Here is a 14520-nt window from a genome sequence, read left to right on the forward strand (position 1 = left end):
GCCAGGCTGTTCAGGAGGGGAAAAGGGGAAAACAGTTCCCCCGCAAAAACCCAAGGGTGCTCCTTCATATAAAAACATTCTTCAAGGCCATAGAGAGCCAGGACCCCTCCCAGATCAAGGTGGTTCGACACCTCGGCCATACATAGTAGAACAGCTAGGGCAAACTCCAGCCCTTAATCTTGACTCCACAGGGATGGATGACTATGTTAAGTCATATGAATCGCAGGCCCTCATATGCCGTTTCAACAGTTTCTGGCCTACTCCAAAGAACCTTTTTCTCTGGATCTTCAGAAACTGGACCATGGAATGCGATATACACTTATGCTCTAAAGGCTTCTTCATAGTCAGATTTGCATCCATGGAAGCCCGAGATTCAATCATGAATGCTGGGCCTTGGTTCTGGGGAACGACGGGGCTGTTTATAACCCCATGGTTCACAGACTTCGACCCAAACAATATGACAGTCACCAAAGTGCCGGTATGGGTTCGTCTTTACAACCTACCCCTACACTTCTGGAGCGATCAAGTCTTAGAAGGAATTGGGAACAGCATTGGGAAATTCATCAAAACAGATATGGAAAGGATTGATGAAAGGATTTTCACTTACGCACGAATCTGTGTGGAAGTGGATTTAAGTAAAGGGCTGCCTGACAATATAAGGCTGATATACAAACAACAGAATTGGCTGCAAGCACTAGACTATGAAAATACAGCCTTCAGGTGTAGACTCTGCAGGCAAACAGGACACCTGCAAAGCACATGCCCAGAAGCCAAAAAAGTAAACAGCAAAAAAAAGCAGAAAGGAAAGCAGAAGAAAGGCTGGTTCTTTTCCCCTCCGGCCTCAGATAATGAAGAATCAGAAGCTGAAGAGGAAGACACTACCACAGAAAAAGCTGAGGCGTCCGAGGAAACGGGGAACCAGAAGGAGACCACAATAGATACCAAGGCTTCACAGTCTCACCCATATCAGGCAGAGAAGTCAAATGATGACCAGAACATGGGAGGGATAAAGCGGCATCACCAATCAGACACTTCAGACTCAGACAAGGAACTAGGCACGCAGAATGCAGAAACACAGTTAGTCATTGCCACGATCGAGCCCACTCAAGGAGCATGGCGCAAGGTCGAAAAGAAAAAAGGAAGAAAAACCTGAAGCGTGAGCTTTGCTCACAATTGTAATTCAGCTTTTTCTTTCTTTCTCTCCTCTTCTCATATTTTTTCTCTCTATCTCTCTCTCCACTCTTCTCATTTTTTCGCACGTTAGCCTGTAACGTTGCGAAGGGTGCCATGTCACTCGAGCCCATTGGGCAGCTTTTGGAATGCATCATGCATCTGCAATTGTAACTTTTCATTTTTTAATAAAAGGTTACAGCTTTTTTCTTCGGGAAAAGTATTTATTTCAAATATCTCACTGAACATATTATTGATATTCATGATAATCATAATTCTAATTCAATTATTTTTGATCACTGTCGTAAATCACCTAATGTACTTTTATGAAATTAAAACATTCGCTCTTAATGCCGATTACCTTCCTCATATAGTTAAGGAAGCTATTAAAATTGAAAATAAATTGAAAATCTTCAACAGGAAAAATGGTTACAAGTTAAGCTAGTCATGAAAACCCATCATTTATCAACTTCATTCTTAGGGTTCTCTTCTTAATCCCTTTTCTCTCTCTTCTCTTTTCCTCGTCCTCTTCATCCTCCTCTTTTGTCACTCCGTGATCTCTCTTGTTTCATGCCTTCCTCTTCTCCTCTTCCCTTTTATAATCCATTTCCTTATTTCAAATAACTCTCTCTAATCTCACTCCTTTTCTCTAGTACCTTTCTGGCCCATGATTTTCCTCTTTAATAATTTTTTCTTCACGTATCTCTCTTTGTCACTCAACAAATTTTCATTTTATTCATATATCTTATTTTTCATTCTCTACATTGGATTCTTTATTCCAAAATCCCCATTTTTTCTTAATATCGTGATACTTTCCCCAACCTTCATAAATCTTCCCATTCCTTTCTCTCTTCATTTTAATTTTTTTAATATATATATATATATATTTTATTTCTCTTTCCAATGCCCTTTATTTATAATTTTTCCTCCTTTTCTCTCTTGTTTTATTTATAATTTTCTTTATTTTTCCTCCTTTTATTTCCATTTATTTCCATTTAATCTGTAGTTATTATCTCTCATACTTTTAGGCTATTCCAAATTATTTACTTTTCATTTAAATGAATTTTATTATTTAATTATATTTTAATTTAAACCATTTTGTTAATTTAATTCTTATTATTTACGCTTGCCTTTATATTGAGTTATTAAAAATTATATATATATATATCCAAAAATTTGTTATTATTTTATTTTATTTTAAGCTTATTTATTAATTTAATTTTAATTATTTACTTTTTCCTTTTTTACCTTCTTAGAGTATGTTATCTATATATATATATATTAATATATATATATATATATATATTAATATTAATATTAATATTATATGATCCTAATAATTAATTTTCATATTTTTTTTTTTATTAACTTCATTAAAGGTTTATTCCTTTTTCTTTCCCCCTTATGTCTGCTTCCTTTTTCATATATTTTCCTCTGCACTCCCACATCATTATTCAAAAGGCTTATTTTGTTTTGAGAGTGGGAAGATTGTATAGCTAAAATTTTGAATGTGTAACCCTACTTCAACGCCATAACTCTATCTATAATATGAAGATCTATGAGAATCTACATTCAAATAATAGTTATTTTAACTATAAAATTAACTAAATTATAAATTTATTTTAGATTATTATTGTGTTTAATTATGAAAAGAAACCATTACTCATGTTCATGTAACAAATATTCATATGATAATATTTTTTTATTAATCAAATTTATTAAAATGGAAGAAAGAGAAGAACTACTTTTGAGATAAATATGAACCATTTTTTATGACTAGATGGATCAACAACTGGATCAATGTCGTACTTGCATGACATCGGGCCAATTGTGATTATTACTAATATAACCTCTAGGTGCTTGCATACACTCCATCCATAGAAACAAGTAAATCAAGGGAATTTCAACCTCGAATATCTTGGAACATAACACTTCATGATCACTGAATTTCCAATTGAGCTTCCTATTAAGGGTTGAGATAAATATCAACGTTTGACCTGTGAGTACTACTAAGAATATTTGCGAATATTTTCTTAGAGGTTTTTAGCACTCCTTAATCCCTCCATGATGTAGGAGCATCGGCATTAGCCAACAATGTGAAGGATTGTCCACATGTTGTGGCTAATCACGGTAAAATTCATTGACTATTTATCGAGAGGAGTAGACTTCATGAATAGTTTGTTATGGAAATAAATGTGGTTGTTTTATTTAGAATTAGCGATAAGACTTATTAATAATTATGTAATCGAGAGTGATACGATTAGGAGATTTTGTTGTTAAGATCTTTCGAAGAAATAGGAGGTTTCTGTTTGCCATTATTAGGAGAATTAATAGTGAAATTGAAGGAGCCAGAGGTTGGATGTGTGTGTGGGTTTTTGGATGGAGCGAGAGCTCAGAAAATAGGTAGACTATGTGTTATGTGTAATGGAAGTCGATTATTTTATGTAATTGGTTAAAAAGCAGATATTTTGTTTATGAATAAATTTCATATTGTGTGAATCAATGTATGGGAATTCGGGAAGACTATGTGTCGATTTCTTTCTTGTGATGATAGAAGTGGTGGTGATCAGCGTTTTAATTTAGTTGTAAAGATTTTTGTGGAGAAAATATAAAGTAGTGAGCCCGTGCGTGTGAAATTTCATTACATAGAAAACTATGAAATAAACCCTTTTTCAGAACGTTGTTTTGTTGTGCAAGTCAGAGCGTCGTTTTGATGTGTATTCAATTTAAATAGTTGTGGACTGTGTTATTTTATTTTTAATTGCAAGATTCCGTGTTGAAGTCAAATCTAGCGTTGTTTAAATCTGTGAGTATACAAGCTGTTAACACAGAGAATTGATTTAAATTGCGGTTGGAATCAGTAAGCAAACTTAAGTTAAACTACCTCTCCATTTTGAAATAAATTGGTTCTGAAGATATTGTAAGGATTTTGGAAATTGAGTCAGATCCGACAGTTTTGCATCGGAGCGTAGTAAGTGTCAACCTCTTGTGGCATATCGAATTCAACGTGGCAAATTAATTCGATATTGGGTCAATCAGCTCTGGGTGTCAATCCATAATGTTGCGTTTTGAAAAATAGCAATTGGAATTCACTGATTAATAATACATCGGAGCATGGAGAGGGATCCACATCGTTCCATATAACGATGGATCTGGAGGCGAAGTGTATTTAAATTGTTTGATATGGATCGGATCCAGTATAAGCAATCGGATCAGAAACCTAAAGGTGGAAGCACATTGCAAATACGATGGTTGATTTCCAATTGAACCACAGCGATTCCGGTCAAATCGCATCGGGACTGTGAAATAATAAAACAGGTTTGATATTAAAACAGCTCGACTTCCGATTTCCGATTACAATCACATCGGAGTTCCAATTGGTTTGCACCAGAACATGATCTCCGATCTCCGACCTTTGAGTGAATCAGATCGGAGCAACGGATTTTGTTTTGAATGAGAGTTGGACATAGATTGGGATCGCCGATTGATATATATATCGGTGTATGACCAGAGTTTGGAGCGTTTTTGAACAGTGAAAGGGAAATCGATCCGAATCATTGGATCGGGTGATTTGGGGCAATTAAAATTCTGTTCGATCATTATTTTCCAGAGTATAAATCGGTGGAGAAGGTGAATTAAGGCGTGGAAAATTGTCGGCATGAGCAGTGTTAATCCAGCTTGGTATGCTGAAAGGGAAAAGACGCATAAACAGATTTGGTACCTTGGTTCGATTGAAATGGAAAACCGAAGACACGTAATTGAGTGCAGACAAATGCTATTGGGAATGTTTGCGTGAAAGGTTTGTTTGAAGCAATGTCAAGTTGAATTTAAATCATGGGCACATTGCTTTTATTGACTTTTGATTGAAGAAAAGTGTGTGTGAGATTGCCCATGTATGGATAAGTTGAAGAACTTCCGTATGTACTGTTGAAATTGCCTAGCATTGAGTTTTATTTGTACAGAGATTTGAGATGCATTTCTTATATGCATGGTAGTGTTTGTAGATTCTGTGTTTGCAGGTTTATCCTGCATCATTTTTGGTATCAGAGCTTGTCTCTGTTGAAATTGAATATGTTTGTTTTCTGAATGAAGTTTAGTACTAGATTACAGTAGAGAGAAAATTTGTTCAAAATACAGGTGACAGCTTAAGAAAGAATGAAGACTGCAGCAATCTATACTAACAGAAGTTGTGAGAGAAGAACCAGATGCATTCTTAAAAGCAGAATAAGGGAAGTCCTTAGAAGTTACAGTGAACCTGTAGAATTCAACAAGAGATTGGACAGAGGACAATTGAAGTTTTGTCGAAAGAGAAAGTGAGAGATTGCAGAAGCCTAGAAGGAGCAAAGGTGTTGCTCAAGAGAAGATTCCAGATAGGGGATCGTGCTTACCAAAAGACTGAGTGAGGAGAGCTTAGTGAGGTAAGATTGCAGTAAGGAGGACTTACTGTTGCAGAGGTTTGTTGCAAAGGTGCGAGGAGCTCATGGAAAGAGAGGAGTAGAAAATGACTACAGATAGTCATAGCGGAAGTTCACAAAGAAGCCACAGCAGAAGGGAAGATGCCAAAGAAAACGGCATGAGGATGAGTCAACAAGAGTTTGACCGAGAGAAAGCTAAGATAGATTTCCAAATTGGAATATTGATGAAGATGTTGCAGAAAAGTGTTTGTACCATGAGGAAAAGAGTAAAATGGCAAAGACTACGGGAAGGGGGAAATCAGCAAGTGAAGTTAGAGATAGTAGAAGAATGGAGAAAGGTTAAGCAGATATTTAGTACTCAAGAGGAATCAGAGAAACTCAGAGAAGTAAAGGTAGAATTGGAAGTCTCCATTTGCAAACCAGAACAAGGTGGAATGTTGGGGGAAGAAAATAATGAGAGGTCAGCTGAAGATCTTCTGGACTACTGGCACAATTCAGAACAATTCGAAGATATGTTGACAAAGGAAGTAGATGAGGCAATGAAGCCTTGTGATTTTGATTCTTATAGTTTGTGTATGTTTGCAAGATATGCAAAGGATGATGGATAGCCTGATGAAATTGTCACAACCAGGAATGAAGATCTAGAGGTAAAGTATGATGGTGAATCCCCTTGAAAGGAAGAAGGCGTTGATCTATTGAAACAGAAGGAGTTCATAGATGAAATCCTGTTTGGTGTAAAACAATCATATGACGTTGATATAGGCCAGAAGTCTAATGACAATTCCATTGTGGGACTACAAAAAGGTAAACCAATGAATTTGTTTAATGAAATTGATGAAATATGCTTGCAATATGAGGATGTGGAAAATAGGTCAACTCAAGAGGATTGTCAGGAAAAGAATGAAGCTGAGAATGGAAATTGTGATGAACTACTGGAGAGATTTCACAAGGAAATAAAATTCTTGGAAAGATTACTCAAGGAACCCAAAGGAGAAATGAAGCTTACAGAACCTGATGGAGGAAAAGGTGTCGAAAACAACATTAATAAATATGATGCTGAAATCAGAGAAATCGAGCAGCGATTATTTGAAGGTGAGATGAAAGATTAGGAGCAACAAAGGAGTTATGTCCTCAGATGCATGAAGGAGACAAAAATATTAACTCAACAAGATGAATATGGAAGTAACCAGAAATTTGGAAAGAATGATTAGCTACACGAGAATGAATTTGAGGGAAGCATTGAATTGCAGAAGTATAGAAGCTGGCAGCAGAATGGAGAACCAGAAATTAGTATGGCAGTACAAAGAAAGATAAGTGAAGACCGAAGATACAGATGGAGACTGAAGAAAAGGGTGAGATGGAAGCTATTGCAATGGAGGTTGAATGACAAACTGATGAACGAGTCCAGGAAACTATAACAAATTCATATTGATTTGAAGTCACCGCAAGAAGGATCCGCTGAAATCCAAAAGATTTATGATGGAGGATTGGTGCTTGAAGCATCAAAAGAAAATGGAAGTTATTGTATTTTGAAAACTGAAGGTTGTTGTGTGCTTGCAGGCCACATTGACTTGAGGAAAAATAAACAGTTATTGAAGGCTGTTGAAGAAATGACTACTCATAGTCACATGCAGAACAAGGAGGATGGTAAAACAATTTTTGAATTCAAAGGATACAGTGAGTCATTGAAGATCCTTGATCTTGAATAAAGCCAGAGTGAAGGAGGATTAAAGACAGATATTGCGGACAATGCAGTTAGTAAAGATGGGGCAGAACTTTTGAGAGAACTTCTAGATGAGATGGCGGATTTGTACAAGTCGAATCTTTTGATGAGGAAGCTAGGTAAAGAATTTGTGTTTATTGAGTTGATTAATTTTGATGAAGATTTATATGCAGGAAAAGGGCAGTGTGAAGTCGATCTGAACCAAGAAGAACAGATCGGATTAATGGAAGGTATGCTGGAATTTGAAGCAAGGAATGATGAAGTCATGAATGAGAAACCAGAAGAAGAACCTGGGAAAAGGCATTTGTACATTTCATAAATGTATATGGAAGATTTTTGGCACAAAGATTATGATGTCTAATCCAAGAACACAATCAGTTGGAGCAAAATAGTATTCAGCACATGAGAAGTGAAATAGACAAAGAATTGAATGAGTTATGGAAACTCATACTACAACATTCTAGTAAAACAATTACAGGACAAAAGAAGAAAGGAAGATTGGCTGGAAGAAATGGCACAGGCGAAGGAAATGGAAAATTACAAATTACAGTGAGCAAAGTAGCAGCGAAATATGTGAAAAGGACAACAACAGGTAGTAAGACATTACAGTATAAAGGATGGAGACTTGAAGGACAAACAACAATAGCAGTAACTAAGGACAGACTATCAAACCAAATATGGGATCGAGGAGGACACACAATAGAATTGCATGATCAGCAGATCATGGTTAATTTAAACTTCGGGAGTCTGATGCATGACCATCGGCATTAGCCAGCAATGTGGAGGATTGTCCACATGTTGTGGCTAATCACAGTAAAATTCATTGACTATTTATCGAGAGGAGTAGACTTCATGAATAGTTTGTTATGGAAATAAATGTGATTGTTTTATTTAGAATTAGAGATAAGACTTATTAATATTGATGTAATCGAGAGTGATAAGATTAGGAGATTTTGTTGTTAAGATCTTTCGAAGAAATAGGAGGTTTTTGTTTGCTATTATTAGGAGAATTAATAGTGAAATTGAAGGAGCCAGAGGTTGGATGTGTGTGTGGGTTTTTGGATGGAGCGAGAGCTCAGAAAATAGGTAGACTGTGTGTTATGTGTAATGGAAGTCGATTCTTTTATGTAATTGGTTAAAAAGCAGAGATTTTGTTTATGAATAAATTTCATATTGTGTGAGTCAATGTATGAGAATTCGGGAAGACTATGTGTCGATTTCTCTTAGTGATGATAGAAGTGGTGGTGATCAGCGTTTTAATTTAGTTGTAAAGATTTCTGTGGAGAAAATCTGAAGTAGTGAGCCCGTGCGTGTGAAATTTCATTACCCAGAAAACTATGAAATAAACCCTTTTCAGAGCGTTGTTTTGCTGTGCAAGTCAGAGCGTTGTTTTGCTGTGTATTCGATTTAAATAGTTGTGGACTGTGTTATTTTAATTTTAATTGCAAGATTCCGTGTTGAAGTCAAATCTGGCGTTGTTTAAATCTGTGAGTATACAAGCTGTTAACACAGAGAATTGATTTAAATTGCGGTTGGAATCAGTAAGCGGACTTAAGTTAAACTACCTCTCCATTTTGAAATAAATCGGTTCTGAAGATATCGTAAGGATTTTGGAAATTGAGTCGGATCTGGCAGTTTCACATCGGAGCGTAGTAAGTGTCAACCTCTTGTGGCATATCGAATTCAACGTGGCAAATTAATTCGATATTGGGTCAATCAGCTCCGGGTGTCAATCCATAATGTTGCGTTTTGAAAAATAGCAATTGGAATTCACTGATTAATAATACATCAGAGCATGGAGAGGGATCCACATCGTTCCATATAACGATGGATCTGGAGGCGAAGTGTATTTAAATTGTTTGATATGGATCGGATCCAGTATAAGCAATCAGATCGGAAACCTAAAGGAGGAAGCACATTGCAAATACGATGGTTGATTTCCATTTGAACCACAGCAATTCCGGCCAAATTGCATCGGGACTATGAAATAATAAAACAGGTTTGACATTAAAACAGCTCGACTTCCGATTTCCAATTACAATCACATCGGAGTTCCAATTGGTTTGCATCAGAACGGTGATCTCCAATCTCCGATCTCTGAGTGAATCGGATCGGAGCAGCGGATTTTGTTTTGAATCAGAGTTGGACATAGATTGGGATCAACGATTGATATATATATTGGTGTATGACCAGAGTTTGGACCGTTTTTGAACAGTGAAAGGGAAATCGATCCAAATAATTAGATCGGGTGATTTGGGGCAATTAAAATTCTGTTCGATCATTATTTTCCAGAGTATAAATTAGTGGACAAGGTGAATTAATGCATGGCAAATTGTCGGCATGAGAAATGTTAATCCAACTTGGTATGCTGAAAGGGAAAAGACACATAAATAGATTTGGTACCTTGGTTCGATTGAAATTGAAAACAAAGACACGTAATTGAGTGCGGACAAATGCTACTGGGAATGTTTGCGTGAAAGGTTTGTTTGAAGCAATGTCAAGTTGAATTTAAATCATGGGCCCATTGCTTTTATTGACTTTTGACTGAAGAAAAGTGTGTTTAAGATTGGCCATGTATGGATAAGTTGAAGAACTTCTGTATGTACTGTTGAAATTGCTAGCATTGAGTTTTATTTGTATAGAGATTTGAGGTGCATTTCTTATATGCATAGTAGTGTTTGTAGATTCTATGTTTGCAGGTTTATCCTACATCACTCCACACTGAGGAGAGGACCATTAAAGCTAACCACAAACCACTTTAAAAGTAGAATTTATCCCTTCCATCTCTAGAGAAGGGTCTCTTAATACAAATCTTCAGTCACTTGGATGACTCATTGTCTTAGGTTTGAGGCCACGTTTAAATATCATAGAGGAATAGGTTTTAACAGTTTTATGTGAGGGAAGAGAGAAAATCCATTGGAAATGGAGACATATTGAGCTAACAATTTTTAGTGATATCATGGGAAAATGAGGAATCCTTAGACGGGGGAAAGGTGGGCAATCCTTATGATGTCTTTGTCAAATTTTCTTGTAGAGAGGTGATAATAGGAGTGGTAGAATTGATCACATATAAAACATCAAGTTGAGGATGAATTTTAGATATTACAATAGAGAAAAATAACTAAAATGTTTAGTTTTCTATAATAGAGCACCTAGAAGTGAATTCTGAAATAAATTCTTGCTTCACTAAATATTGAAGACATGAAATTTAATCATGGAAATAACATAATTTAGTGAAATAAAAATAAGATATAAACATCTCCATAAGATACTGACACATGAATGCCTGAACAAGTAGACTTCATCCTTCATCATTCACTCAAACTTGTTTTTAATGAAAATGTACAATGCTCAATGTATTTTTTATGAAACCTTGACCAACCCTTTTCTTAGTAAAAAAATAGATCATATGTAGATTAAAAACCATTAGTTCCTCCCTTTAGGAACCGAATTCCCCAAAAAGATTCAGTTTTTGCTTGTAGCAATGAATATATAACTACTTTCTAGAAATTAGGGAACCATTTTGACTCAGGGAATCTTTAAAAAATGCATTGAATAAATGTATAAGGATGAGGCTCAAACCCCCAAAGCACTACAAGACATTTTTCATATCCAAGAGAATCAATTTCATGAGTTTTAGACTTGAATTTCAAGGTCAAATTGTTGACTGTGTGGAAGTGTAATGAATTCGCTATGCTACTTCCTTCTTCAACAGAAATGCAACAAAAAACACAATGAGTTCATGATTTTGAAGCTTATGATCCCCCTAGGCTTTGAAATGTGTCACACGTGTGAAATAAAATTTTCTAAACATCAAGAAATTATTGGATAATGTTTGTTGAAACTGTAAACTCCCATCTTTGAAAATCATCAACTATAGTAGAAGCGCAACGATTGAGCACAATGGATTTTCACATGCATAGGTTTGACTAAGTGCTGGGGTCCTTGATCGAGGAAAATAGTTAGTTGACGATGTTAATGACCTTAAAAACCATATTGCACCTCCATACATAAGAAATAGTGCCTAAATTTTGGTTCTCTATCAAATTTTAATGTTATTGATAGTAGGACAATGAATTTGTTGTGTTACTTTGTAACTTTCCTCCTTTAGAAAAAATTCCAAAATGTAGAGGATATGATTGATATAGGCTAGCTCACTTCAAAAAAAAAAGGGAAAAAGAAAAAATTATCTTGGTTTCCTGTCCAAACTCAAACCTTAACTGCCCCAACTAACAAGTCTAGATTTTCTCATTCTTCCCTTTAGTTTTCTTGCAATGCCTCTTGTAACTATTGTTTTGCAGCCCTAAACCCCTTTTTCAAAGTGATATTTTGCCTGGAAATGTTATTGAGTTATCTATATAGCGACAGAGTTCTCTTCAACATATACTTAGCTTGAAACAATGCTAGCTCATAGGTATTCAAGTGGTCATGGATCTTTTCTTTGGCCCTTTCATCTAGTTCTCTAATCCTAGTAATTTTATCTTGATATTTCTTGAATTGCTTCCTCAGCCTATCGAATGTGTGTTTCCCTCCACCCAACTCAGCCTTCTTATTTTCCTGAATTAACTCTCCTTTGATCAAACTTTCATTTGGTAGCTTTAATTTCTTGGTTGAAGATTTGGTCATAGGGATTCTTGATTGTGAAGTATCAATCTCTTGGATGTCCTATGTTTCTACCTTTCCATTACCTTTACACTTGGAGGCAAGTGAATTTGTATTCATCAGAGGTTCTGCTACATTAAATTTGGCCGCTTTGTCCAAAATGTTCTTCTTAAACTACCTATTTTCATGATGAAGTTGAAAAATGACGAAATGATCCTTTTTCAAATGTTCCTACAGTTTCATAATCATCTTATCCTTGTCATTTAAATCAACATTCTCTGACATGGTGCCTTGAGTCTTAATATGCTTTTAAGGTGTTTTCTCATTGGGTAGCCTATTTTCAATAGCTCTTGGGAGTGGTTTCTTGGAAACATCAACCACCTCAGGACAAAAATGATGTTTTTTGCCCTTTTTCTTGTTAGATGGGTCAACCGAAGTCTGTTTCCTTTTTATTGAGATTTATGATATTGGTTGAACACCCTTTTCCATTGATTAAGGTGTATATTTCCTGCTTTAGGGGCTATCTAAAATTTCAACTATCAACTTGGATGAATCCAAAAATACTTGTCATGACTAATTTTTCTTCCTTAGCTCTTCCACCACTAATAATTTGATCAAGGAGAAATGAAAGAGAATGAGATCCACTTGACTTTTCTTACCTTGAAATTGATATGCCATCTTACCAATGCTCCTAAACAAGCAAAAAATTAGACTTAAAGGGAATTTACTTGTAAAATGCATCAACTACTTGAATTGATACTCATAAATCCTCCCAAAACTTCCTTCACAAGTAAAATAGTTTTCGATGACCTTGAATAATTGGTTGTGGCGTTCAAGAAGATATTGTCTTGGCACAATAGTTCTGTATTCTTTGTTTTTATACTTTGGCTTTAGGAAATATTTGTAGTTGGATATATCTAAAGGAATTCCCTTGAACCATTGTTCTCCAGGGAGAGGGATCTCTGTAGAAGTTGTAAGGGTAACCTCTGACACTTGGAAACTAATCTCTACAACCTTGGCTTCTACCATAGTGAATTTCAAAGAAAATTCTTTGGTTAGCTGAACAGTATAACCCTGTATCTTTTCATAAAATCTGATGCAACCAGCCTGCTGAAATGAAACCCTAATAGCTGGATCTGAATTTACCAAGGTAAGGTCTTGAGGCTAAAACCTGACTATGTCTCCCCCTCTTTGCATTTTCTTCCTATCTGGTGTTGTTATGGCTCAGAGTGAAAAGGAAATTCTGGGGATCCAAATGCAGTTACAGTGCTCAACAACTGAGTGCAACAAGGGTGCATCAATAATGGAATTATGGTTTAGTTGAGGGATTTTTATAATTTTTGGATGAAAATCCCTTATATTAAAAGTTCAAACTATAAGAAGTCAACTCAAAAACCACAATGCAATAATATGTTGTTTTCATATGCAGCGAATTTTCCAATATACAGGCGCATCGAGAAATCAAGACGAGTTCAATTTTATGAGGGTTGCAAGCTCATTTGAGCGATAACCTTAGTTTTTTAATATGAATATAAAAATATACAACGTGAAATATGCTAGAGAAGAGAAATTTGGAACTTAAGGATGGTCTTTGTAGTAAGAAAACCTTCAACTTGCAAAAGCAGAGCGGAGCCTTGTAGCCAAAATGGAATAACACTTATCTTTTGTCCACAGTGTCTAAGGAAGATAAGAAACCTAATCGATGAATTTTTTAGAACAAATGGATGTATTGTTCACCCTCAACACCATCCAAGATTTCCTTTAATTGCAATGATTGTTTTTTCAAATTTGGAATATTGAATGCGGCTACAAAAAGGAAAGCACAACATCAACTTTCGGTTGTAATATTATGATGAAATCTTTGATATGACCTTGCAACTGACTCGAAATTACACCACTATTTTATTTGAATTATGAGAAAATAACGACCCACTACTATCTTTCACCGATGACTTGGATGACACATTTTCCCAAACTTATTAGAAGTAGACCTTTTAAGACTTTGACAACTTGTTTTTTATTTTCCGATCAAACTTTAGCGTATCCAATTGTCTATAAAAGACACCACTGATTTATTTCAATGATGAGAGAATAATGACCCACTACTATCTTTCATTTATTACAAACTTTAGTGTATCCTATTGACAGTAAGTCTTGATTTCTATGAGATCATAGCAACATTTTACAATTTGGGGAAAAAATAATAAAAAGGACTAAGATTTTCTTTGACTACTATAACATAGGACACTAATAGAGGTTAAATCTGTACCATGTACCTAAGAATTATTGATAGTTAAATTAAAATTCTAGAAGCCATATACCAAAATAGTTGTGCCTATCAGCATAATAGTTACATACAAATTTGACACATTCGATGGAATCAATATTTGTGGAGAAATATATATATTTAAAAGGATAACACAATATCATATCATTTTCAAAATTTTAAATATTAATTTTTTATCACCTCATTTCACTAGAAACTATGATCCATCTTTATGAATGTAAAAAATGCTTATATTAGATCTAATGTGCATGGGTATGTAGGATGTAAATTCATGCACATAGTAAGTGCATAGGTTAATTGTATTTCAAATGTTAGTTGTGGTT

The sequence above is a fragment of the Pinus tabuliformis genome, chromosome 4_2 (assembly GCF_031772625.1).
Source record: "Pinus tabuliformis cultivar Carrire ecotype Pingquan chromosome 4_2, CPIR1, whole genome shotgun sequence".
NCBI lineage: Eukaryota > Viridiplantae > Streptophyta > Pinopsida > Pinales > Pinaceae > Pinus > Pinus tabuliformis.